The sequence below is a fragment of the Amblyraja radiata genome, chromosome 28 (assembly GCF_010909765.2).
Source record: "Amblyraja radiata isolate CabotCenter1 chromosome 28, sAmbRad1.1.pri, whole genome shotgun sequence".
Taxonomy (NCBI): domain Eukaryota; kingdom Metazoa; phylum Chordata; class Chondrichthyes; order Rajiformes; family Rajidae; genus Amblyraja; species Amblyraja radiata.
The window spans coordinates 8619963-8645253 of NC_045983.1; the positions used below are offsets into that span (position 1 = coordinate 8619963).

The 25291-nt window shown below is 47.2% G+C and overlaps 2 long non-coding RNA genes across 2 annotated transcripts; one reads left to right on the plus strand and one right to left on the minus strand.

Moving 5' to 3' along the window:
* The first annotated feature begins 93 nt into the window (after positions 1–93).
* Positions 94–1905, plus strand: LOC116988797. The gene is made up of 2 exons (XR_004416072.1): positions 94–1272; positions 1310–1905. It is a non-coding gene; the product is annotated as an uncharacterized LOC116988797 (long non-coding RNA).
* Positions 1906–3095: 1190 nt separating this feature from the next.
* On the minus strand, positions 3096–24803 carry LOC116988796. Its single transcript, XR_004416071.1, has 3 exons — positions 24791–24803; positions 8021–8025; positions 3096–3682 (listed from the first exon to the last, which is right to left on the minus strand). It is a non-coding gene; the product is annotated as an uncharacterized LOC116988796 (long non-coding RNA).
* Between the last annotated feature and the right edge of the window lie 488 nt (positions 24804–25291).

Below are 25291 nucleotides of genomic sequence, written 5' to 3' on the forward strand. Positions count from 1 at the left end.
ACGGTGTTTGTACGCCCTCCCCGTGACCTGCCTGGGTTTTCTTACGAGATCTTCGGTTTTTCTGCCCACACTCCAAAGACGTGCAAGTTTGTAGGTTAAACGGCTTGGTATAAATGTAAAATTGTCCCTAGTGTGTGTAGGATAGTGTTAGTGGGCGGGGATCGCTGGTCGGCACACTGACCCGGTGGGTCGAAGTGCCTGTCTCAGCGCTGGATCTCTAGCCTTACCTAAACTAAATTGTCATGGAGACGGGCGGATGTGCTGCCGAGCTGGGAGAGGCCAGGCCTGTCTCCCACCGTGAGAGGAGCGAGGGGCGAATGAATGGGTGGTTTATTCGTAGGTTGAGCTTCGCCAGTGTTTACGCGCCCTTCCCGGAGGGTTTCCCGCCTTCCCCAACACCGGGTTGAGGATCGTGGTGTCCCAAACAGCAGCACGGGAGGAGGGCGCTGCCTTGAGGCGCCTCCGTGCAAACCGTCTCCGTCTGCCAGCAGTCTCGGTGGCCGAGCGATCCGCTCCAGTTTAGTTTATTGTCACGTGTACCGAGGTACAGTGAAAAGCTTTTGTTGCATGCCAATCAGTCAGCCATTGCCGTTCTCACCCCCCCATCCCCCTGAGCGCTGCGGACATGGTTGACTCAAGGATCTGCAGACGCCGGTTTACCAAAAAAAAAGACACAGAGTGCTGGAGTAATTTGGCGGTCCACGCAGCATCTCCGGAGGACGTGGAGAGGCTACGTTTTGGGTTGGGGCCCTTCTTCATGGCAACGGTCGGCGTGTTTGATCTCATCGTTATCGCACTCTTCACGTAGCCTCACCGTTTAATCTTCGACCCCAGTCTCGGTGCTGGAGCAGCAGAGAGTCACAGTGCCCCCGTCACCTCTCCTCCGTCTCTCTAGAGGCTGCAGGAGGGGAACGCCGTCCATCCCAACCCGCCATGGGACAACATACCCCCTGTGGATGCCACCACTCCTAACACCATGGGGAAAGGACTTGCTGACCGTTGCGCCCAAGCCGAGAGATGACCCTGCTGTTCAATACAATTTGAGCTCACGGGCCACTTTTCTCCCACTTCCGTCGTCACAACCCTTCCCCTTTTCCTAGAGATTCCTGTGGAAAAACCTAAAGGAAAATAATTGCTTTCGGAAGAAGTTGCTCTTGGCAAACCTGCCTCTCGGTGAAAATGTGGAAACGAGGAACTGCAGGTGCTAGTTCATACCATAAATAGGCGCGCAGTGCTGGTGTAACTCAGTGGGGTCATGCAGCATCTCTGGACGTCTTATTCCTCTGGGGATGATGCCTGACCCGCTGAGTTCTTCCAGCACATTGCGTCTGCCTCTCAGTGAGGTGGCCATGTCTCTGAACGAGGTTGCCAATGAGGATGGTCCAGACTTTCCCCTTCCCATTCACCGTCTACCCCTGGGGCCAGGGAGTGACGTCTCCAGTCCGAGTTACATCGGGGGGGGGAAGATGATCAGACGTGGACAAAATCTCCTCGGGAAATGCGGCCTACCCACAATGGCGCAGCGGGTAGAACCACTGCCTCGTAGCACCAGGGATCCCGGGTTCGATCCCAACCTTGGCTGCTGTCTGTGCGTGGAGTTTTCACGCGACTTACCTCGTGGGCTCGGTGGGCCAAAGGGCCCGTTCTCTTGCTGTATTGATCAATTTGAACTTGAAGGGGATCGTGTTCAATGGTCTGAAGAAGCCTCTTAATGTGCTTGGTTCATTCTAGTTCTTTTGCTTCCATCTGATTCACAGCAGTGACAACAACCCGTTCCGTTGGGACAGATTTGGAACGAGAGCCCGAGAAACAAACTTGCTTTCACCCGCACAATAAAAACACAACACTCCTGCCACCAATCTCAAGCAAGCAATCACATTCCTCTCTGGCCTCTATCTGCACAATTCAGACCATGCGGCTTCTTGGTACTGTTGCCTCCAACGTTGCTTCAACTCGGGTGGAACAGCAGCACAGCAGTAGAGTTGCTGCCTCAGCGCCAGAGACCCAGAATTGATCCTGACTATGGGTGCTGTCTGTACAGAGTTTGGACTTTCTCCCTTTGATCACGTGAGTTTTCTCCGGGTGCTCCAGTTTCCTCCCACATCCCAAAGACGTGCGGGTTTTGTAAGTTAAATGGTTAGTGATTTGTAAGTGGTCCCTAGTGTGTAGGATAGAACTAAGTGTTGGTCTAGATTGCTGGTCGGTACGGACTCAGTTGGCCGAAGGGCCTGTTTCCAAGCTGAATCTCCAAACTAAACTCCTGATGTGTGGAAATGTGTACAGATGCTGGGTTTTTTTAACCGAAGATAGACACAAAGTGCTGGAGCAAGTCAGCAGGTCAGGCAGCATCTCTGGAGAAAAAGGATGGGTGACTTTTAAGGGTCCCGACCCGACACATCACCCATCCTTAAACCCTTGATGGTATGTTCCACACTGTTGCATTAGCTGGGTAAGCAGTACATGTGACTGTGAAAACAATCCCATGTTTGAGCCACTACAGTGAACTACCTTGCTGAGAAGAGCCCCCCACCCCCTAAAGAAGAAGGAATCACATTTTTATAACAACATTTAAAAGATATTTGGACAGGTAGATGGATAGAAAATGTTTAGATGGATCTGGGCCAAATGCTTGCAGGTGACACTATTGTAGATGGGGCACATTGGCCGGTGTGGGAGGACCTGTTTCCGTGCTGTATGACTCTAAAACACTTTTTGAAGTGATTCCTAATGATTGATGTTGTAGTTGAGAGTTTCTTGGAATTGTACACTGGCCCCGGAAATTGCAGCGCTGCTAGATTTTGCCTCAAATAACAGCCAGGCCTCAGGGTAGCACAATGGCACAGCTGGTAGAACTGCTGCCTCTCAGTGCCTGAGACCCAGGTTTGATCCTGGGCCTCTGGTGTTCTGTCTGTGTGCAGAGTTTGCACGTTCTCCCTGCGACTGTGTGGGTTTCCTCCGGGTGCTCTGGTTTCCGCCCACATCCCAAAGACGTACAGGTTTGTAGGCTAATTGGCCCTTTGTAAATTGCCCCTAGTGTGTAGGGAGGGGATGAGGAAGTGGGATATCAAAGAACTAGTGTGAACGGGTGATCAATATTCGGCGTGGACTCGATGGGCCGAAGGGCCTGTTCCCATGCTGCATCTCTCGAAACTAATAGAAGACTACAGACAACACTCACTTCCCTCTTTATCCTCTCTTCTGTAAGCGGCACTCTCTGTAGACTCTGCCCGATATAAACACTACCTTTAACACTAGCTGTGAACTGACCATTACAGAGAGTCCATTGTAGACAGCACCCACTGTAGACATCAGCACATGCCCTTCCTGTGTTATCATCAACCAAACTAACCACCCTAGCCTGGGATATTTTCCTTCCATTGCCTTGCCCTAAGATGCATTGTTAGTTAGTGCCCCTTGCCTACTGGAGGCCAGACTGGGATGAAACCAGACGTATTTCACAGGGGGTCCTGTTCTGGCCAGGAATGGACATTGGTTTGCTTTAGTTTGAGTTAGAGAGTCATGGAGCACATTTGCCCACACCAACCAACAAGTCCCATCTACACTAGTCCCACCAGCCTGCGTTTGGCAAGGATGGAGTTGCTGTCACCCAGCCCTATGGGGTGCCACTGTCACCTCCGAGCAGAGTGTGGACAGCGTTGGGTTGGAGGGTGTGGGTGCTGTCCTGTTGGGGTGGTGCTGCACTGGTGGAGCTGCGGCCTTTGGCTCGGTGGTGATAACCCGGCCATTCAGTGGCATGCACCCAGTCTGGAGCTGAGGGGCCCCAGGTTGTGACCAAGGACGTCACGCCAAGGAACGCACTTTGTGACATCCCAACACCATACGTGCAGGGGTACGGTGCTCTTCTGCAGCACCATCTCTCTGAGGGACACTGGGGCCACTACACACCCCTCACCTTGGTGACCCCCAGCACTTAACCTTCCACCAAAGGACCATTGAGACTGACACTCAAACCACCCATCCCAGTCGATATATTTAAGGCAGAGATAGAAAGACCCTTGAATAGTGCGGGTGTCGGGGTTATGGGGAGAAGGTGTGAAAACGAGACAAAGGGGATGGAGATGCAAGAGGCTGGAAAGAAAATTGAAAATAGATCATTGTTAGTAGATTAGTACGTGTGTCGGGGGTTACGGGGAGAAGGCAGGAGAATGGGGTTGAGGGGGAAAGATAGGTCAGCCATGATTGAATGGCGGAGTAGACTTGATGGGCCGAATGGCCTAATTCTGCTCCCATCACTTATGAACTCATCCCTTGGCGAAATCCAGCTTGCATTGGGCTCTCCCTGTGTGAAAACTGGCCTCATTCACGAGGGTAGCTGTTTATTACGGAGGTTAGGACAGGCACCACACAGAGGGAGGGCCCTGTGTTCCCAGGACACAAGGGATGGCTAGTCTGGGTGTCAGTCCTTTTTTCTCTCCTGTTCCCAGAGAAGTATAACTGACAAAGTACCTGCCATCCTCTTGATTGTTTTACTAAGCACTGCTTCTGGGCTGGGATGTAATCTCGCGCTCCCTATCTCCTTGCGACCACGAGTTAATCGTTGCTCGGGGGAAGGTGTTCGCTGAAGGACGAGGTACCTCAGACTGGCGCAGGAGGAAGATGGGAGGGGGGGGGGGGGGGGAGGGGGAGGGGGGGGGGAGGGGGAGGGGGGGGGGGGGGGGAAGAATCCTGGCAACGCACCCTGTTGCTGGAACAGTGAAGGTTGCAATCCTTGGCCCGCACGACTTTTGTAGCTCTCCTCCATCGAGCTAGGCCTCACCCAGCACGGTGGCTCAGCAGGTAGAGCCGCCGGCTCGCAGCGCCAGAGACCCGGGTTCAATCCTGACCTCGGGCGCTGTCTGCGTGGAGTTTGCCCGTTCTTCCCATGACCTTCGCCTGGGTTTCCTCCCACATCCCAAAGACGCGGGTTTGTAGATTTATTGACCCTCTGTTATTTGCCCCTAGCCTGTAGGAAGTGGATGAGAAAGTAGAATAACATAGAACTAATGTGAACAGGTGATCGATGCTCGGTGTGGACTCGGTGTGCTGAAGGGCCTGTTGCCATGCTGTACCTATGGGGGGGGGGGGGATAAAAGCAGCGGGGGGCGTTTTGATCGGTCTGTTGGTGGGCTGGTGTTTAGGACAGATGTTCCCCAGATGTTTGGTCACCTTGGCTCGCTCCGCCTCTCCTCTGCCTTCACCTCACTGTTTGAGTCCAAAGCGGAAACACTGTTAACACAACTTGTGAAGGCACCTTACAGGTCTCTGTGTACGGCTGTCTAAGCCCTGTTGTATAATATGTGGATGGGGTTCTCTCACATCACAGATGGGGAAAGTATAATTTTATATTTGTATTTTCAAAATAAAAAAAAAAGTTTGTGAAAGGTTTCCATCCTCTACGTGGTCCAGAAATCAATGTGTTTGTCTGAAAAATTAAAAAATAAACTGTTTTCAACTCAGCTCTTGTCAGTGCCTTTAATATTGGTGCATTGGGAGGCGTGGGGTTGGGGGGGGGGGGGGGGGGGCGTGGTGTTGACCTTGCAAACTGAGCAGAAACCAGGATTGGAAATTGGGTCCACAGTGAATACACTGTACACTGTGCGTTCATCAGTGATGAGGGCAGAATCAGGCCATTCGGCCCGTCGAATCTACACCGCCATTCAATCATGGCTGATCTGCCTTTCCCTCTCAACCCCTTTCGCCTGCTTCCCCCCCCCATAACCTTTGACACCCGTACTAATTAAGAACAATCTTCACTTTAAAAGTACCCAATGTCCTTGACCCCACAGCCGTCTGTGGCAATGAATTCCACAGACTCACCACCCTCTGGCTAGAGAAATCCCTCCTCATCTCCTTTATAAAGGTATGTCCTTGTATTCTGAGGCTGTGCCCTCTGGTCCGAGACTCACCCACTAGTGGAAATATCCTCTCCACATTCACTCTATCCAGGCCTTCCACTATTTAGCAATGTTACAGAATTTTGAGATTTAAAAAATCAAGTCTGCAACTTATCCCATCAGATAAAGCATAAAAAGAAGGTTAATTTGGCACCTAATTCATTTTCATATCTTCAGTATTAAAAAAAGTTATGGCCATTTTCATACTCGGAAATTAGCATCTTGTTCCCTATTGCTTTTCCATTGACTTAACACAAAAGCTGTGATCGAGGACAGTCAAAAGCCCATAACTTTCTTAAAAATCAAGGGAACTGAATGAAATTTTCAGTTATTATAGATTGACGCATTCTGAAACAAATATAAAACATCTTACTTGGATGACCTGAAATTAAAGCATATAATTAGTTAATTACCTAATTGTAGTTAATTACAAAATTGGCCGTTGTAAACACCCAGACTGCCTTGAAAATTCACAAATGTGATATTCTCAAGATCAGAACTTTAATATTATTGTATTATGTGCTGTAAGTCCATAACAGATAGGTAAATAAATTACAATTTCTAGCAATAGACCAAGTCTTTATGGAGAAGATCAGTTGCTAGCTGGTACATTGGCATATCATAATCAGTAGCATCATCATACTCCTCAGATTGTAACCAATAAGCAACTCTGTACACCTTGTTTTTCCTCAACTTTTTAATTTTGGCATTGTAAACTACAAGTTTTTGCTCTTCAAACCATGCATGACATGCCTTTCTGTCCACTACTTTCCCATTAACAATGTCCTGTAGATTCCATTTCTTAAGAAAAGGATAATTTTTTTAAATAGCCTAAGTATCCAAATAACAAACTAATCCCATTCACACAAGAATTCACAATGTAACATGATTTTTAAATCTCACTGTCATGAATTTATATCCCAGAAGGAAGGAATTTAATGTTTAATTCCCATAAATTAATCTAGAAACATCCACCCAAAATATAATCAAATTATTGTTTTTTGCACAATACATGTGACTCAAACTGTTGTGAATATTTAGTTTAAAAATAATGATCATGGAGAGAGAGAATAAGACAAAATATAGACAATTTAGATGGCTTATCTCCAGAAAAAAATGGGCATTTTAATCATCTTGCTTCTGGAACGCGATCGATTGGAATGTTGCATTTGCGGTGAATTTGAACCCCATATCGGCAGGAAAAACAGTTCGTATAGGGGCCCAAATCACATTTTTGCTTATAGAGGATTGATTAAAGTCATCCCAAGAAGCAAGTTTATATGTAAAATACACGACTTACACCGTGCCTTGTCCCCTACTTGAGATCCATCACGTTGTAGGCGGTGACGGCGTTGGAAGTCGCTTTTTATTTCAATATAATTATGAAATTGTCTCGCGAATAAATTAAAAAAAAATGGGGAATGGAAGTCGGAACGATTTTTCTGCAACAGCTAGCAGCCCGAGGAAATCCGCCTCGGACAGGTGGTAGAAAACTGGATTTTAATCCCCCTCAAAGGCGCCAAAGTCGCACACACGGCCAGTGGCAGAACTGCAGTGCTGCTGAAGGTAAGTTTTGTAACATCGCTACATCGGTAAGTTTCAATGTCTCCCCCCTTCATCTTTCTAAACTCCAGCGAGTACAGGCCCGGTGCCAACAAACGCTCGTTGTACATTGACGAGTCACTGTGCACCTCTTCCAGGTTACAGCTGCCGAAATAAATAGCAGAGAATTGTGGACGCAGCCCAGACCATCACACAATCCCCAACCTCTCTTCCATTGACTCCATTTATACCTCATGCTGCCTCGGCAAGGCCAGCAGCATAATCAAGAACGAGTCGCCCCCTGGCCACTCCCTCTTCTCTCCTCTCCCATCGGGCAATAGGTACAGAGGTGTGAAAATGCACTCCTCCAGATTAAGGAACAGTTTCTTCCCAGCTGTTATCAGGCAACTGAAGCATCGTACCAACAACTAGAGAGCGGTCCTGAGCTACTATCTACCTCATTGGAAACCCTCGGCCAATCTTTGATCGGACTTTATCTTGCACCAAACATTATTCACGTTATCATGTTTTTACACTGTGGAGGGCTCGATTGTAATCTTTCTGCTGACTGGTTAGCACTCAACAAATGCTTTTCACCAGACCACAGTACACGTGACAATAAACTAAACACAAAGCACATCTCTCCCGCAACGCACACTGCCCCCTGTACAAGTGACACACAGTGCACTGTACAAAATGCCCACCATTGACACAGCTGGTTACAAACACTGCACTCTGTACATACCTGCCTGAGACACAGGCTCTCCTACATGCTACCTGCTGGAGTCACTGCCCACTGCAATGTACACGTGGCCTGGTGCAGTTACAACCAGTCCACTGTAGGCGCAGCCCCCAATGTTGACAGTGGGCCTCTCTCCACCACCCACTATGTAATATAACCTTTGCAGGCTCTCCCCTCAAATAGTGGCACGGTGGCGCAGCGGTAGAGTTGCTGCCTTACAGTGTTCACAGCGCCAGAGACCCAGGTTCGATCCCGACTACAGGTGCTGTCTGTACGGAGTTTGTACGTTCTCTCGGTTTTCTCCGAGATCTTCGGTTTCCTCCCACACTCCAAAGACGTACAGGTTTGTAGGTTAATTGGCTTAGTATAAGTGTAAATTGTCCCTGGTGTGCGTAGGATAGTGTTAGTGTGCGGGGGATCGATGGTCAGTGCTGACTCGGTGGGCCGATGGGCCTGTTTCCACACTGTATCTCTAAACTAAACTAAACACTGCCCACTGCATGCCCTGGCCACTAAACCGCTGAGTACATGCAATAAGTTTAGTTTATTGTCACGTGTACCGAGGTACAGTGATAAGCTTTTGTTGCGTGCTAACCAACAAATATTTTTCCCAATGAAACAAAGACACCCATTTTCCTCAGCATTTAAATCTCATGCTGATCAATATTCATCTAACAGGATGGCAAATGTGAACAGTATCTCATCTGGTCAATATTCATCCCTCTGGAAACTAAGTACTCTATATGCTTTAGAGAGTACTTTAAATTCTGAATTTAAGTAGAGTGTTTTAATTTTTTTAATTGAATTATTTTACTGTGCATTGTCCGCAGGTAGCACTATATCTGTTTATATATTGTGTATATATGGTCTATGACCTACAGACACACTGAACTTTTATCTTCCGTTTTGTATTATGTTTACATATTCTGTTGTGCTGCAGCAAGTAAGAATGTAATTGTCCTATCTGGGACACAACCCAATATAACACTCTTGACTCTTGCCTCTCTAAAGATATTCCACCCACAGTAGACTCTGCTGCCTCTAGACACTACCCACAGCTCCGGCACCCACTCCACCCACTGCCTGTCCGACCTTCTTCTTATTGGAGACGCTGCCCAATACAGACAACGCTGGAGATTGACGGCACCAGGGCGGCACAGTGGCGCAGCGGGTAGAGCCGCTGCCTCGCAGCGCCAGAGACCCGGGTTCATTCCTGACCTCGGGTGCAGTCTGTGTGGAGTTTGCATGGTGGCCGACTAGGAAAAGGGGAGATGCAGCGAGACCTGGGTGTCATGGTACACCAGTCATTGAAAGTAGGCATGCAGGTGCAGCAGGCAGTGAAGAAAGCGAATGGTATGTTAGCTTTCATAGCAAAAGGATTTGAGTATAGGAGCAGGGAGGTTCTACTGCAGTTGTACAGGGTCTTGGTGAGACCACACCTGGAGTATTGCGTACAGTTTTGGTCTCCAAATCTGAGGAAGGACATTATTGCCATAGAGGGAGTGCAGAGAAGGTTCACCAGACTGATTCCTGGGATGTCAGGACTGTCTTATGAAGAAAGACTGGATAGACTTGGTTTATACTCTCTAGAATTTAGGAGATTGAGAGGGGATCTTATAGAAACTTACAAAATTCTTAAGGGGTTGGACAGGCTAGATGCAGGAAGATTGCTCCCGATGTTGGGGAAGTCCAGGACAAGGGGTCACAGTTTAAGGATAAGGGGGAAATCCTTTAAAACCGAGATGAGAAGAACTTTTTTCACACAGAGAGTGGTGAATCTCTGGAACTCCCTGCCACAGAGGGTAGTCGAGGCCAGTTCATTGGTTATATTTAAGAGGGAGTTAGATGTGGCCCTTGTGGCTAAGGGGATCAGAGGGTATGGAGAGAAGGCAGGTACGGGATACTGAGTTGGATGATCAGCCATGATCATATTGAATGGCGGTGCAGGCTCGAAGGGCCGAATGGCCTACTCCTGCACCTAATTTCTATGTTTCTATGTTTCTATGCACGTTCTCCCCGTGACCGGGTGAGTTTCTTCCATGTGCTCCAGTTTCCACCCACATCCCAAAGACGTGCGGGTTTGTAGGTTAATTGGCCCTCTGTATAATTGCCCCTGGTGTGTAGGGAGTGGATGAGAAAGTGGGATAACACAGAACTAGTGTGGGCGGATGATCAATGGTAAGCATGGACTCAGTGGGCCGAAGGGCCTGTTTCCATGCTGGATCTCTAAAAACTAAAAGACTCCACAGACAACATTTATTTTCCTCTTTAGCTTCTCCTCTGTAAACTGTTCTCTCTGTAGAAACGCCACCTGTAGCTATAAACTGCTCTTTATAGAGAGTCCATTATAGACAGCACCCTCTATAGACATCAGTACAGGTCCTGCCTATGTTATCAACATCCAACTTACTGACCCCTATGAACAAGCTAAGATAATAGTATTAAATGCCAAAGGCCAACACGTATGTACATTCGTTCCCTATGAGCAGAGTCGCAGTGTTAGCTCTCCCTCCACTTCTGATGATTATTCTTTCTTGTCAGTCTTACGTACTTTTACAATCATAGAGCCATGCAGCACAGTAACAGGCCCTTCGGCCCAACTTGTCCATGCCGACCAAGATGCCCCATCCGATTGAATCCAAGTTACCTCCGTTTGGGCCCGTTTCCCTCTAAACCTTTCCATTCCTCGAGACCCTTTTTCAGACAGGTATAGATATGTGTGTGTGTGTGTGTGTGTGTGTGTGTGTGTATATATCTATATATATACTGTATACACACACAGGGGATGTAAGAAAAAATCTAATTTAAATTGAATTGATATTTTTCATCTACAAACTGGGTTAGATGAGTGAAATTAAAATGAACAGGAGATATCAGAAGGAGTGAGTCAGTGAAAGAACACAGATCTATCAGCAAAGATTATATTGCTAACATTCTTTTTGCAACTCACACAGAGGGTGGGGAGGGTGGAATGAGCTGCCTGAGGAGGTTGTTGAGGCAGGTACTATAACAACATTTAAGAGATATTTGGACAGGTACGATACGATGGCATTTTATTGTCAGACCGAGGTCTGAAATTTGTTTTTGCATACAACCATACAATAAAATAAAGAACACTACACACAATAGAGACCAACATAAAACATCCCCACACAGCAGAATGGATAGGAAAAGCTTATGGACCAAACGCAGGTAGGTGGGACTAGCATAGATGGGGGATCTCAGTCGGCATGGGCAAGTTGGGCCGACGGGCCTGTTTCCGTGCATTCTATAATCAACTCATACACAAGGACAACGGGTATTGAAAGATGAAACATACCGCAGTGCAGAATACAGAGTTATGACTTTATAACATTACAGCTACAAAGAACAAAACAGAGGATTAGTTGAGTCTGAAGAAGGGTCTCGGCCCGAAACGTCGCCTGTTTCCTTCGCTCCATAGATGCTGCCTCACCCGCTGAGTTTCTCCAGCATTTTTGTCCAACTTCGATTTTCCAGCATCTGCAGTTCCTTCTTAAACATTGGCTGTGTCATGGTTTGTAATGTTCAGAAGTTGATCGAGATAGAGATGCATTAGAAGAACAAAGTCAAACATTCACTTTGGTAGAAGCTTTGGAGGTTTGCCAGGATGTTACCTGGATTGGAAGATGTTATCTACAAGGGAAGGGTGGACAGACTTGGATGTTTTTTTCTGGAGGTTGCGGGGGGACCTGATAGAAGGATTTAAATTCATGAGAGGCAAAGATAGGATAGACAGTCAGAACATTTTCCCATGATGGAAATGTTACATACCAGAGGGCATTGTGATAAGGTGAGAGGAGCAACGTTCAAAGGAGATGTGCAGGGCACGTTGTTTATACAATGGGTGCCTGGAACGCACTGTCAGGGGTGGTGGTGGAGGCAGATACAACAGTGGCATTTTAGAGATTTTTCGATAGGCACATGAATCAGGCAATGGGAAGTATGGATTATGTCCTGCAAGATAACAGTTGTCCTTGGCACCATTTTGTTTAGCTTTGTTTAGTTTAGAGATACAGCGCAGAAACAGGCCCTTCGGCCCACCGAGTCGGCGCCAACCAGCGATCCCAGCACACTAACACTATCCTACACACACTGGGGACTATTTACAATTTTACTGAACCCAATTAACCAACAAACCCGTACGTCTTTGGAGTGTGGGAGGAAACCGGAGCTGCTGGAGAAAGCCCACCAGGTCACAGGGAGAATGTACAAACTCCATACAGACAGCATCCATTGACAGAATCGATCCAGGGGGGCCTATCACTGTAAGGCAGCAACTCTACCGCTGCGCCACCTTGCAGCCCGTGTTTAGCATAGACATTGTGGGCTGAAGGGCCTGTTCCTGTGCTGAACTGCTCGGTGTATTCATTATCAACGGGTATGAGATGTATCTCAGGCGCAATGGCTTTCTTTAGCGCGGATGATTCGATCAAAAGCGTGTCCCTGCTTCAGGAGGAAGCAGGCAGGTGTCTTTAAATATATACGGGAGCTGGAATCTTTACAATTTATTAATGAAATGAGAGCTGAGGTTTTGAGGAGGGAGATTTAATGTGAAAATTACCTGCCAGATTTAGCATTTTGGGACAGATAAGAAATCATCTTATGGCCATCATTTATTGATTTTATAGGCGATGGACTTTGACATGTAATAACGGGAAATGTATTCTGCTGTCAGAGAAGTGAAAGGCGTTAAGATTCCTCACACAATGAAACGCTGAAATCACTCCGATTCTGACGGGCAGCTGTTGGAAGGTTAAAATCTTCAGCTACTATCAGATTCCAGAGCTGCACACGCACTGTATTCCTGGTAATCTTTCAAAGGACAGCACTTGTATCAATCCCAGCATTTTTGGTCAGATACCCATCTGTACAATGTGTTGCACAGAGTGAGATTTAACTTGTAATGTGCAGAAGTAATATTGATCACACAACCCCGGCCCACTTTCATCTCTGCCCGTGCAATACCGAATGAGGTGGAGTGGACATGAAGTGGGTGAGGGGGGTAAAAAGATTTGCATGTTGTATTCTTAAATCGATTGGAATTCAAGCAGGGTATTTAGAGGGTACACAAAAAAGCTGGAGAAACTCAGCGGGTGCAGCAGCATCTATGGAGCGAAGGAAATAGGCAACATTTCGGGCCGAAACCCAAAGGAAATAGGCAACGTTTCGGGTCGAAACGCGAAGGGTTTCGGCCCGAAACGTTGCCTATTTCCTTCGCTCCATAGATGCTGCTGCACCCGCTGAGTTTCGCCAGCTTTTTTGTGTACCTTCGATTTTCCAGCATCTGCAGTTCCTTCTTAAACAGGGTATTTAGAGGATTCTTAGATCTAGAATTCACTTGGTTATAAATATATATATTTTTTTAAAAGACGGTAATTCTGTAGGTCAGGCAGTATCTCGGGAGAACATGGATCGGTGACGTTTCGGGCTGAAGACTGAAGAATGGTCCTGACTACAAACTCCTTCTATCCATTTCCCTCAGAGATGACTCGCTGAGGTACTCCAGCACTTTGTGTCCTTTTTTTTGTTGCAAATCAGCACCTGCAGTTCCTTGTTTCTACATACTGGTTATATATTTAGTTTAGTTTAGTTTTTTAATTTAGTTTAGTTTAGTTTAGTGATACAGCATGGCAACAGGCCCTTCGGCCCACCGAGTCCACGCCGACCATTGATCACCCGTCTACACTTCTTCTTTCACCTCTTACACTCTCTCACTCTTTCTCTGTCCCTGATTTTATTCTTTTTTTTTGAGAAGCGTGCACTTAATTTAAGTCTCGGATGTTACTGATGAGTGGCACGGTGGCGCAGCGGTAGAGTTGCTGCCTTGCAGCTCTCACAGCGCCAGAGACCCGGGTTCGACCCCGACTACGGGTGCTGTCTGTACGGAGTTTGTACGTTCTCTGCGTGGGTTTTCTCCGAGATCTTCAGTTTCCTCCTACACTCCAAAGACGCCCGGGTTTGCAGGTTAATTGGCTTGGCATAAATGTAAAATTGTCACTAGTGTGGGTAGGATGGTGTTAATGTGCGGGGATCGCTGGTCGGCGCGGAGCCGGTGGGCCGAAGAGCCTGTTTCCACGCTGTATCTCTAAACTAAACTAACTCTTTAGTGTTAATCTACAGAGATTTGGAAGAGGGAGCACATTACCAACCAGGGCCCTATTACATGGCAAGGACACATAGAAACATAGAAACATAGAAATTAAGTGCAGGAGTAGGCCATTCGGCCCTTCGAGCCTGCACCGCCATTCAATATGATCATGGCTGATCATCCAACTCAGTATCCCGTACCTGCCTTCTCTCCATACCCTCTGATCCCCTTAGCCACAAGGGCCACATCTAACTCCCTCTTAAATATAGCCAATGAACTGGCCTCGACTACCCTCTGTGGCAGAGAGTTCCAGAGATTCACCCTGCTGTCATAGCAGGCAGTCGAGTGGGAAAATCTCTGCTGATCTCAGGTTAGGCTGCTTGTACATATGTAGCTTTCAGGAAGAAACACGTATTAACATTGATGTTACTGCACCAATGATCCATAACTGGAGTTCAAGTCCTACCACGACAGCTGGCAAGTAAATTCAATTAATTCCATAAATGTGGAACAAAAGCCACTGCAGCAATGATTCCTTAAAACGAGTGGACTGTTACAAATTTTAATCTGGTTCACTATCCCCCTTCAAGGCAGAAACCTTTCTGGATAGAGTGGATGTGGAGAGGATGTTTCCACTCATGGGAGAGTCTGGGACTTGAGGTCATGGCCTCAGAATTAAAAGACGTTCCTTTAGGAAGGAGTTGAGGAAAAATTATTTAATCAGAGGGTGGTGAATCTTTGGAATTCTTTGCCACAGAAAGCTGTGGGGGCCGTTAATGGATATTTTTAAGGCAGAGATAGATAGATCATTAATTAGTATGGGTGTCAGAGGTTATCGGCAGAAAGCAGGAGAACGGGGTTAGGAGGGAGAGATAGATCAGCCATGATTGAATGGCGGAGAAGACTTGATGGGCCGAATGGTCTCATTCTGCTCCTATCACTCATGAAATTATGAACTTTCACCCTACAAAGAAGATTCCATCTCTGAGCTTATTTCTCAGAAGAGTTTCCCATGACTTCACCATGAGTGGATATCCTTGCGCTCAAATTCAATGATATCAGTCTGAAGAAGGGTCCCAACCCGAAACATCACCTATCTATGTTCTCCATGGATGCTGCCTGACCCGCTGAATTACTCCACCACTTTGTCTCTTTACTTGGTAAACCACCATCTGCAGTTCTTTGTTTCTTCAAATGATATTCCTTGCTATAAAAAACATCTCCTTCCATGTTACCGCGGCACAATGGCACAGTGGCACAGTGGCACAGTGGCACAGTGGCACAGTGGCATAGTGGCACAGTGGCACAGTGGCACAGTGGCACAGTGGCACAGCTTGTAGAGCCGCTGCCTCACAGCGCCGGAGACCCGGGTTCGATCCTGACCTCGGATGCTGTCTGTGTGGAGTCGCTGAAGGGCTCGTTTCCACACTGTATCTCTAAACTAAACTCTGGGCAGCTACAATTGTGACTCGATCCCATCACAAGCAACTAACAAGTTCACGTTCACAAGTTATTGGCGTAGAATTAGGCCATTCGGCCCATCGAGTCTACTCCGCTGATCTCTGTCTCCTAGTCCCATTTTCCTGCTTTTTCCCCATAACCCTTGACACCGGTTCTAATCAAGAATTTGTCTATCTCTGCCTTAAAAATATCCACTGACTTGGCTTCCACGGCCCTCTATGGCAATGAGTTCCACAGATTAACTACCCTCTGACTAAAGAAGTTCCTCCTCACCTCCTTTCTAAAATAGCGCCCTTTAATTCTGAGGCTGTGACCTCTGGTCCTCTTCTCCCACCAGTGAAACATCCTTTCCACATCCAATCTATGGCTTTCATTTTTCTGTAAGTTTCAATGAGGTCCCCGCTCATTCTTCTAAACTCCAGCGAGTACAGGCCCAGTGTCGTCAAACGCTCATCATATGATAACCCGCTCATTCCTGGAATCATTCTTGTAAATCCTCTTCTGGACCCTCTCCAGAGCCAGCACATCCATCCTCAGATATGGGGCCCAAATTTGCTCACAGTATTCAAATGCGACCTGACCAGCACCTTATAGAGCCTCAGTGTTACATCTCTGTTTTTCTCTGTAGGCCAGTCCTCGTGATATAAATGCTAGCATTGAATTTGCCTTCCTAGTCACAGCATTATATAGCATGGAAAGAGGGCCTTTGTGGCCCACACCTTGCCCACACCTACTAACATGCCCCATCTACACTGGTCCCACCTGCCTGCGTTTGCCCCATCTATATATTACTAAAACTCTCACCTTGTTTGTTATTATGTCTGTGACTCTGTCTGTCTGTCCATGTGCTCCTGAAACTATGCCAAGGAGAGAGGGGAAAGAAGAGGGAGGGTGAAGAGGAGGGGGAGGGCGTGCTGGGGGATGAGGGGTAATGAGCCGTGCCGCAGTTGGGGGCTATGGGTGAGTGGTGGAACATTGCGTTGGGGGAACGGGGCCCAACGGGTCCCACTTGGTCTGGTATCTCTCTAAACCTATCTTATCCATGTACCTGTCCAAATGTGTTGTAAACGTGCGATGTCATGATGACATAGCTGTAAGTTAAGACAGGTAAAGTAAAGAGAGTTTTAAGGAGATCGGCAGAGCAGGTTATTTTACACAGAGGGTGGTGGGTGCCTGGAACACACTGCCAGGGGTAGTGGTGGAGGCAGATACGAGAGACCTTTTGGATAGGCACACACGATTATGCAGGGAATGGAAGGATATGGATTATGTGGAGGCAGATGAGAGGAGTTGTCTTGTTGGCCACAGATATTGTGGGCCCTGTGCCTGTGATGTAGTCTTCTCTGCTCTAAACTCAGTGCCTAGTACTTGCCTCTCACATAAATCAAAGTGAAAGGTTTGTGAAGAGAGCGCGTGAGGTAGGAGCATCGAGAGCAGGGATGAAGGTCAAGGTTCTGCAGAATAAATCAATGGAGCTGTACCTGTCCACACATAACAACCAGCTTACCCTGGTCAACATTGAGAAAACATAGGTCTCCGACAAAGGGTTCTCAACATGCAACTTTTAAGTTTAGTTTAGAGATACTGCGCGGAAACAGGCCCTTCGGCCCACCGTGTCCGCGCCGACCAGCGATCCCCGCACACTAACACAATCCTACACACATTTACAATTTTACAGAAGCCAATTAACCTCCAAACCTGCACGTCTTTGGAGCGTGGGAGGAAACCGGAGCACCCGGAGAAAACCCACCTGGGTCACGAACTCCGTACAGACAGAGCCCGGATCTCCGGCGCTGTAAGGCAGCAACTCTACCGCTGCGCCACCAGTACTAGGTCAGACCTGGATCAGATTCTGCGAAGATACTTTTATTTCAAAGCAGATCATCAGACAGCAAAGAAGGAAACCAAGGAGAAGGTACGTTTTGCAATCACTTTGCAGTAATATTATCTCACCATTCAAACTGGTTTCTCTGGAACGCCAGAGGCTGAAGGGAGACCTAGAAAAGTATATAAAGTGCTTAAGTATTTATTTCATTGCTAATATTATCTGAATATGAAGGGGTCTGTAAATGGTGAACGGGTGAGTCATGGAACAAATAAAAGGTTATTATTGCTGCCGTTTTATGCTTTGATAATCTGGTTGTCAAGCAGCCTTTAGGCAAGAGTGATCTAAATATGATAGAATTTTTACATTGAGTATGAAAGTGATTTAATTTAATCCAAAATTAGTGCCTTAAATCCAAACAAAGGAAATTCTGAAGGTGGGTGGAATTAATATCTTTGGTTGATTCAGAAACTATGTTGAAATTTAAGAAGCGGGCAGTTTCATTTAGAGATGCAGCATGGACATAGGCCCTTCTGCCCAGCGGGTCCATGCTGACCAGCGATCCCCACACATTCACAGTATCCTACACATACACACACACACACACACACACACACACACACACGAGGGACAATTTACATTTATACCAAGCCAATTAGCCTACACACCTGTACGTCTTTGGAGTGTGGGAGGAAAGTGGAGTATTCAGGTAAAACCCACGCGGTCACGGGGAGAGCGTACAAACTCCGTACAGACAGCGCCCGTAGTCAGGATCGAACAATTGGACTTCTGTTGTAGATACCAAAACCCAACAGGAAAAGTGGTTCATCTGCCGGTGAGAGCAGAAATTAAACATAGCATCACATCCACGGGAGAGACTTTATTGCCCCTGTCCCACTTAGGAAACCTGAACGGAAACCTCTGGAGACTTTGCGCCCCACCCAAGGTTTCCGTGCGGTTCCCAGAGGTTGCAGGTGGTTGCCGGAGGTTGCAGGTAGTGGAAGCAGGTAGGGAGACTGACAAAAACCTCCGGGAACCGCACGGAAACCTTGGGTGGGGCGCAAAGTCTCCAGAGGTTTCCGTTCAGGTTTCCTAAGTGGGACAGGGACATTAAAATGTCACATGGAACATAAAACAGAACAGTACAGCGAAGGAACAGGCCGTTTGGCCCACAATGTCTATGCCAAACATGATTGCCAAGACCAACTCTTTATCTGCCTGTACATAATCCATATCCCTCCATTCCCTGCATGTCCAAAAGTCTCTCAAAAGCCACGATCACGCCGCCCACATCAGATGACAGTAACATTACACATAGGAAGGAACTGCAGGTGTTGGTTTAAACCGAAGATTGACACAAAAAGCTGGAGTAACTCAGCGGGTCAGGCAGCATCTGTGGAGAAAAGGAAAGCCCCAGCTTTTTGTGTCACCTTCTCTCCAGAGATGCTGTCTGACCCGCTGAGTTACTCCAGCATTTTGTGTCAATCTTCGACAGTAACATTATATTCTTTTTTAAATGAGTTGACAGTAAATGTGCCTGCAACAGCTGTTATCCATCACAGCTTTAAGTTAAGGATGATAGAAGACTTTGGTTAGATGTTTTAGTCTAATACACAGAACCAGAGATGTTGGTAATGTTAACAAAAAAACAACAATTTCCATTTCATTAGCACCTTATTTGTTGCTTTTTCTGATCCAAAATCATGTTGGTCTTGGATTCTGATTAATTCTTTAAACTTTAGACTTTACTTTTATACTTTAGAGATACAGCGTGGAATCAGGCCCTTCGGCCCACCGAGTCCGCACTGACCAGCGATCATCCCACACACTGGCACTATCCTACAAAACACTATGTTACCAAAGCCATTTAACCTATAAACCTGCACGTGTTTGGAGTGCGGGAGGAAATCGGAGCACCCGGAGAAAACCCATGCAATTGCAGAGAGAACGTACAAACTCCGTATAGACAGCATCCGTGGTCAGGATCGAACTCGGGTCTCTGGCGCTGTCAGGCAGAAACTCTACCGCTGCGCCACTGAGACACTGTTCTCTGGGATTTAAACTGGAAAGAGTGGGGAGATTAGTGCAGAGAACTAATAGATTACACCTAAAGGTAGTAGAAGACTTGGATAGAGTGAATGAGCAGAATCTTTTACCCAGTACACTGACATAGAGACCCGGGAATGATCCTGACCTCCAGCATAGTCTTTGTGGAGTTTGCACGTTCCCTCCGGTTGCTCTGTTTCCTCCCACATCCCAAAGACGTGCGGGTTAGTAGGTTAAGTGGCCTCTGTAAAATTGCCCCTTAGTGCGTAGGGAGTGGATGAGAAAATGGGATGACATAGAACTCGTGTGAATGGGTGATCGATGGCCAGCGTGGACTCGGTGGGCCGAAGGGCCTGTTTCCGTGCTGTATCTCTGAACTAAAACTAAACTAAACTGGAACTGAAACTAAAACTAAAGCTTAACTCTTAGTGAGAACATTGCTGGGTCATGGTGGCACCCAAGTTGAAACACCTTTGCTGACACTTCAGTGTCATTCTGAGAGGGTGCCACACTGTCAGGTAAGGCCCGGCTTGTCCCCTGTGTAGTGTTTTACAGGGACAGGCAAGTGGTCGGGTTTCCCTGTTAGCTGAGTCCATATTCCCCGTCGCTCAACATGACTGAGCTCAGTCAACCCTGTCCTGATGGTAACGCCCTCTCTAGCTCTGCTTCGCATAAGAACATGGAGATAATTCCAGAGTGGAATTGTCAAAGACGAGAGGCATAACGTCACACAGGCCCTTTGGCCCAACCTGCCCACGCCGACCAACATGCCCCATCTACACTAGTCCCACCAGCCTGCATTTGGCCCATATCCCTCTAAACACATCCTATCCATAGTACCTGTCCAAATGCTTTTTTAAACATTGTGATAGTATCTGCGATGGCTAGATGGAATAGCTATATGGTGAGAGTGGTGAAGATTTATGGAGATGTGGGGGCAGATTCTTTACACGGTGGGTGCCTGGAACACGCTGGAACACGCTGGAACACGCTGGAACACGCTGGAACACGCTGGAACACGCTGCCAGGGGTGGTGGTGGAGGCAGATATGAGAGACATTTTATTTAGGCATTGGATATGCAGGGAATGGAAGGATATGGATTATGTGCAGGCAGATGAGCATAGTCTTGGCATCATGTTGGGCACAGACATTGTGGGCCTGTTCCTGTGATGTAGTCTTCTCTACTCTAAACTCGGTGCCTCGTACCTGCCTCTGGTATGAATCAAAGTGAAAGGTTTGTAAAGAGGGAACGTGAGGTCAGAGCATCTGATGGCAGCGGCCTCTCTTCTCATAAGAACATAGATCGGACAGCACAGGAACAGGCCCTTCAGCCCACAGTGCCTGTGCTGACCATGATGCCAATTTTAAAATGGACATCTTCCCTGCACTAGGTCCCTAGCCCTCAATGCCCTGCCTGTCGTGTGGCAGTCTTAAACACCACTGTGCAGCGAGGAACTGCAGGTGCAGGTTTACACCGAAAATGCTGGAGTAACTCAGCAGGTGAGGCAGCATCTCTGGAATGAAGGGATGGGTGATGTTTCGGGTCGAGACCCTTCTTCAGACTGAGAGTCGGGGGGAAAGGAAATTAGAGATATATCTCTTGTTTCCCTATCCCCGGACTCTCTAATACCACTATTGTATCTGCCTCCACCAGTCTATCTTCCAGTTAAGAAGGAGATTCGTTTTGCTTGGCATCATGTTCGGCACGGACATTGTGGGCCGAATGGCCTGTTCCTGTACTGCACTGCTGCACGTTCTACGTTCCCACAGCATGGCTGTGATGTACGTCTGTCTGATGTAGTTATTACTGGTTATTTCTTTGCCGTCTGTTCAGGATAGTGAGCTGGGAAACTGTCGACTGCAGAATTACTGCAAACACAAAGACAGCACCAAGTGCATGAAATTAATAATGAGCAATAGTCATTTGATCTGGGCTTATGTAATTTTCCCTGAAACAGCCATAAAATTAGCATTTGCTTTAGTTCCTCATGTCAACTGCGAGCTGAATTGGAATGAAAAGGGACTTGGATCTGTATTGCGTTCGGGAGATACTGTTGCAGTGGGAATAGTAGCTATTTAACCTTGTCACTCATATCAACTTACTGAATTATGTGCACATTATGTGTCTGCGGAACGCCTGAAGGCTTTATGTTGGAGAGTCCTTGGGGGACTTGTGTCAGCAGTCAAATTTCAATCAACTTTAAAAAAAAATTAGATTTCACGAACTGAATTAGGATGGAGTCAGAGCACTTCCTCAAACCAAGAGCAGGCTCGCCGATCGCTTCGCTGAACACCTTCGCTCAGTCCGCCTGGGCCTACGCGATCTCCCGGTTGCCAAACACTTTAACTCCCCCTCCCATTCCCACACCGACCTCTCTGTCCTGGGCCTCCTCCATTGTCAGAGTGAGGCCACACGCAAATTGGAAGGAACAGCACCTCATATTTCGCTTGGGCAGCTTACACCCCAGCGGTATGAATATTGAACATAGACACAAAAAGCTGGAGTAACTCAGCGGGACCGGCAGCATCTCTGGGGAGAAGGAATGGGTGATGTTTCGGGTCGAGACCCTTCTTCAGACTGGTTAGGGATAAGGGAATCGAGAGATACAGATGGTGATATGGAGAGATAAACATAGAAAGATAGAAACATAGAAATTAGGTGCAGGAGTAGGCCATTCGGCCCTTCGAGCCTGCACCGCCATTCAATATGATCATGGCTGATCATCCAACTCAGTATCCCGTACCTGCCTTCTCTCCATACCCTCTGATCCCCTTAGCCACAAGGGCCACATCTAACTCCCTCTTAAATATAGCCAATGAACTGGCCTCGACTACCCTCTGTGGCAGGGAGTTCCAGAGATTCACCACTCTCTGTGTGAAAAAAGTTCTTCTCACAGAACAATAAATGAAAGATATGCAAAAACGTAACCATGATAAAGGAAACAGGCCATTGTAAGCTGTTTGTTGGGTGAAAACAAGAAGCTGGTGCGACTTGGGTGGGGGAGGGATAGAGATAGAGGGAATGTCGGGGCTACCTGAAGTGAGAGAAATCAATATTCATACACTGGGCTGTAAACTGCCCAAGCGAAATATGAGATTTCACTGCTGGCAAATTCATTTCACTTGCACTTTATGGGCAAGTGACGAATAAAACTGATTGATTGATTGATTGAGATGCTGTTCCTCCAATTTGCGTTTAGCCTCACTCTGACAGTGGAGGAGACCGAGGACAGAAAGGTCTGTGTAGGAATGGGAAGGAGAATTAAAATGTCCAGCAACCGGGAGATCAGGTTGGTTCACATGGGCTGAGCGAAGGTGTTCTGTGAAACGATCGCCCAGTCTGCGTTTGGTCTCGCCGATGTATAAGAGTCCACATCTTGAACAACAGATACAGTAGATGAGGTTGGTGGAGGAGCAAGTGAACCTCTGCCTAACCTGAATGGACTGTCGGAGTCCCTGGACAGAGTCGAGGGAGGAGGTATAGTGACAGGTGAATATTGATTTATCTGACTTGAAGTAACCCCTGCTTTCCCCCTCTCTCGGTCCCTCCCCCACCCAGTTCTCCCACTGTCCTCCTGATTAATTTGACTGATTGTCTGCCTTGTTGTCACCTTCCCCTCAGCCAACAATGAACCATTCTACATTTCCTTCAGCATTGTCTGCTTTGATCTGCCATTTTCACACCTTGCCCTTGCATATCTCTCGTCTCCCTCTCCCCCAACTCTCAGCACTTTGGGTCTCTCTGCAGTTCCATGTTGTTACACTGGAGGGCTAAATGTCCTGCTTTGGGGAGGAGAATGGATCTCACTCCTTGCGTCCTTCCAAGAGCCATTCCACCAGTCAGCGTTCTCCTGAGGTCTACTGCTTCTGCTCTCTATCTTTCTTTCTTTCGTTCTTCCTTTCTTCCTGTCTTCCTTTCTTTCTTCCTTTCTTTCTTCTTTTCTTCCTTCCTTTCTTTCTTTCTTTCTTTCTTTCGTTCTTCCTTTCTTCCTGTCTTCCTGTCTTCCTTCCTTCCTTCCTTCCTTCCTTCCTTCCTTCCTTCCTTCCTTCCTTCCTTCCTTCCTTCCTTCCTTCCTTCCTTCATTCCTTCTTTCTTCCTTTCTTTCCTTCCTTCTTCTGTCCTTCCTTCCTTCTTTCTTTCTTTCTTTCTTTCTTTCTTTCTTCTCTTTCTCTCTCTCTCTCTCTCTATTCTCTCTCTATCTCTCTGCTATTCGTCTCTCTTTCTCTCTCTCTCTCTCTCTCTCTCTCTCTCTCTCTCTCTCTCTCTCTCTCTCGTTCTCTCTCTCTCTTTCCCTCTTTCCCTCTTTCGTTTTTTCTTTCTTTCTTTCTTTTTCTTTTACCTTTTTTTAAAATTTAACAAAAATAAATGTAATCAATGATTGTGATAATATATACAATACATAACAATACTGAACAAACCCACCACCATAATACAAAATCATCCCAATTATCTAAACAAATATTCTCATATACTATTCTTATATACTTCTAACTAAATATACTATTACACAACGACACTACAATCCTTGTCAAGGATGCGGCTGCTGTTCTCTGGGCGGGTTCTACGCCTCCTGCAAACGTTGGGGCAAAGTGCGGTGACTGGGGGGTGGACGCAGTGGGACTCAGCGATTCCCGACAGCAGTGAGAGCAGGGTTTGATGAACGGTCAAACGGTTGAACACAGACAGCACCCGAGGTCAGGATCAGACCCGGGTCATAGAAGCTGTGGAACGACACGGCGTATCAAAGATAAGGTGCTGGAGTGACCTCAGCGGGTTGGGCAGCGTCTCTGGAGAAAAGGAATGGGTGATGTTTCGAGTCGAGACCCTTCTTCAGAGTGAAAGGAGAGGGGCGGAGCGAGGGGGAACTAGAGGTAGGAAAAGACCAGGCCAAAGTCTAAACTGCCATAGATCTCACACACATACCCCAGCTGAAGAATTACATCTGATACGTCATGCTGAAATATTAGTGATGAATTAAGGCTTTGAGGAGATTGGAAACAGAGGTAATGGTGTGGGGAACCTGGGGTTGGTCTCTATGGAGAAGAATGGGTTAATAGAGGTGTTCAGAACTATTAAATGTCTTGATGGCATCAATAAGGAGTAAACTATCCCAGTTGTCAGGGGGTTAGTTATCTAACAACTCAGGCTGGGGGTGATTGCTTGGAGCACCAGGACTTGAGGGCCTGAGCGAGAGGGAGAAGCTGAGGGTGGCACGGTGGCGCAGCAGTAGAGTTACTGCTTTACAGCGCCAGAGAGCAGGGTTCGATCCGGACTACGGGTGTTGTCTGTACGGAGTTTGTACGTTCTCCCTGTGACCTGCATGAGTTTCCTCTGGGTGCTCTGGTTTCCTCCCACACTCCAAAGACATGCAGGTTTGCAGGTTAATTGGCTTCAGTAAAAATTGCCAATTGCTCCTAGTGTGCAGGTGCTAGTGTACGGGGTGATCAATGGTCGCCGCAGACTCGGTGGGCCGAAGGGCCTGTTTCAGCACAGTATTTCTAAAGCCTGAAGCCTAAAGAGAGTTTGGGAAGGCTACAACTTACTTTCCGTGGAGCACAGAAGGATGATCTTACAGATGTGTATAAAATCATGAGGGGAATCGATGGGGTGAATGCACAGAGTCTTTTACCCAGAGTAGGGGAAGCAAGGGCAGAAGACATTGGTTGACTG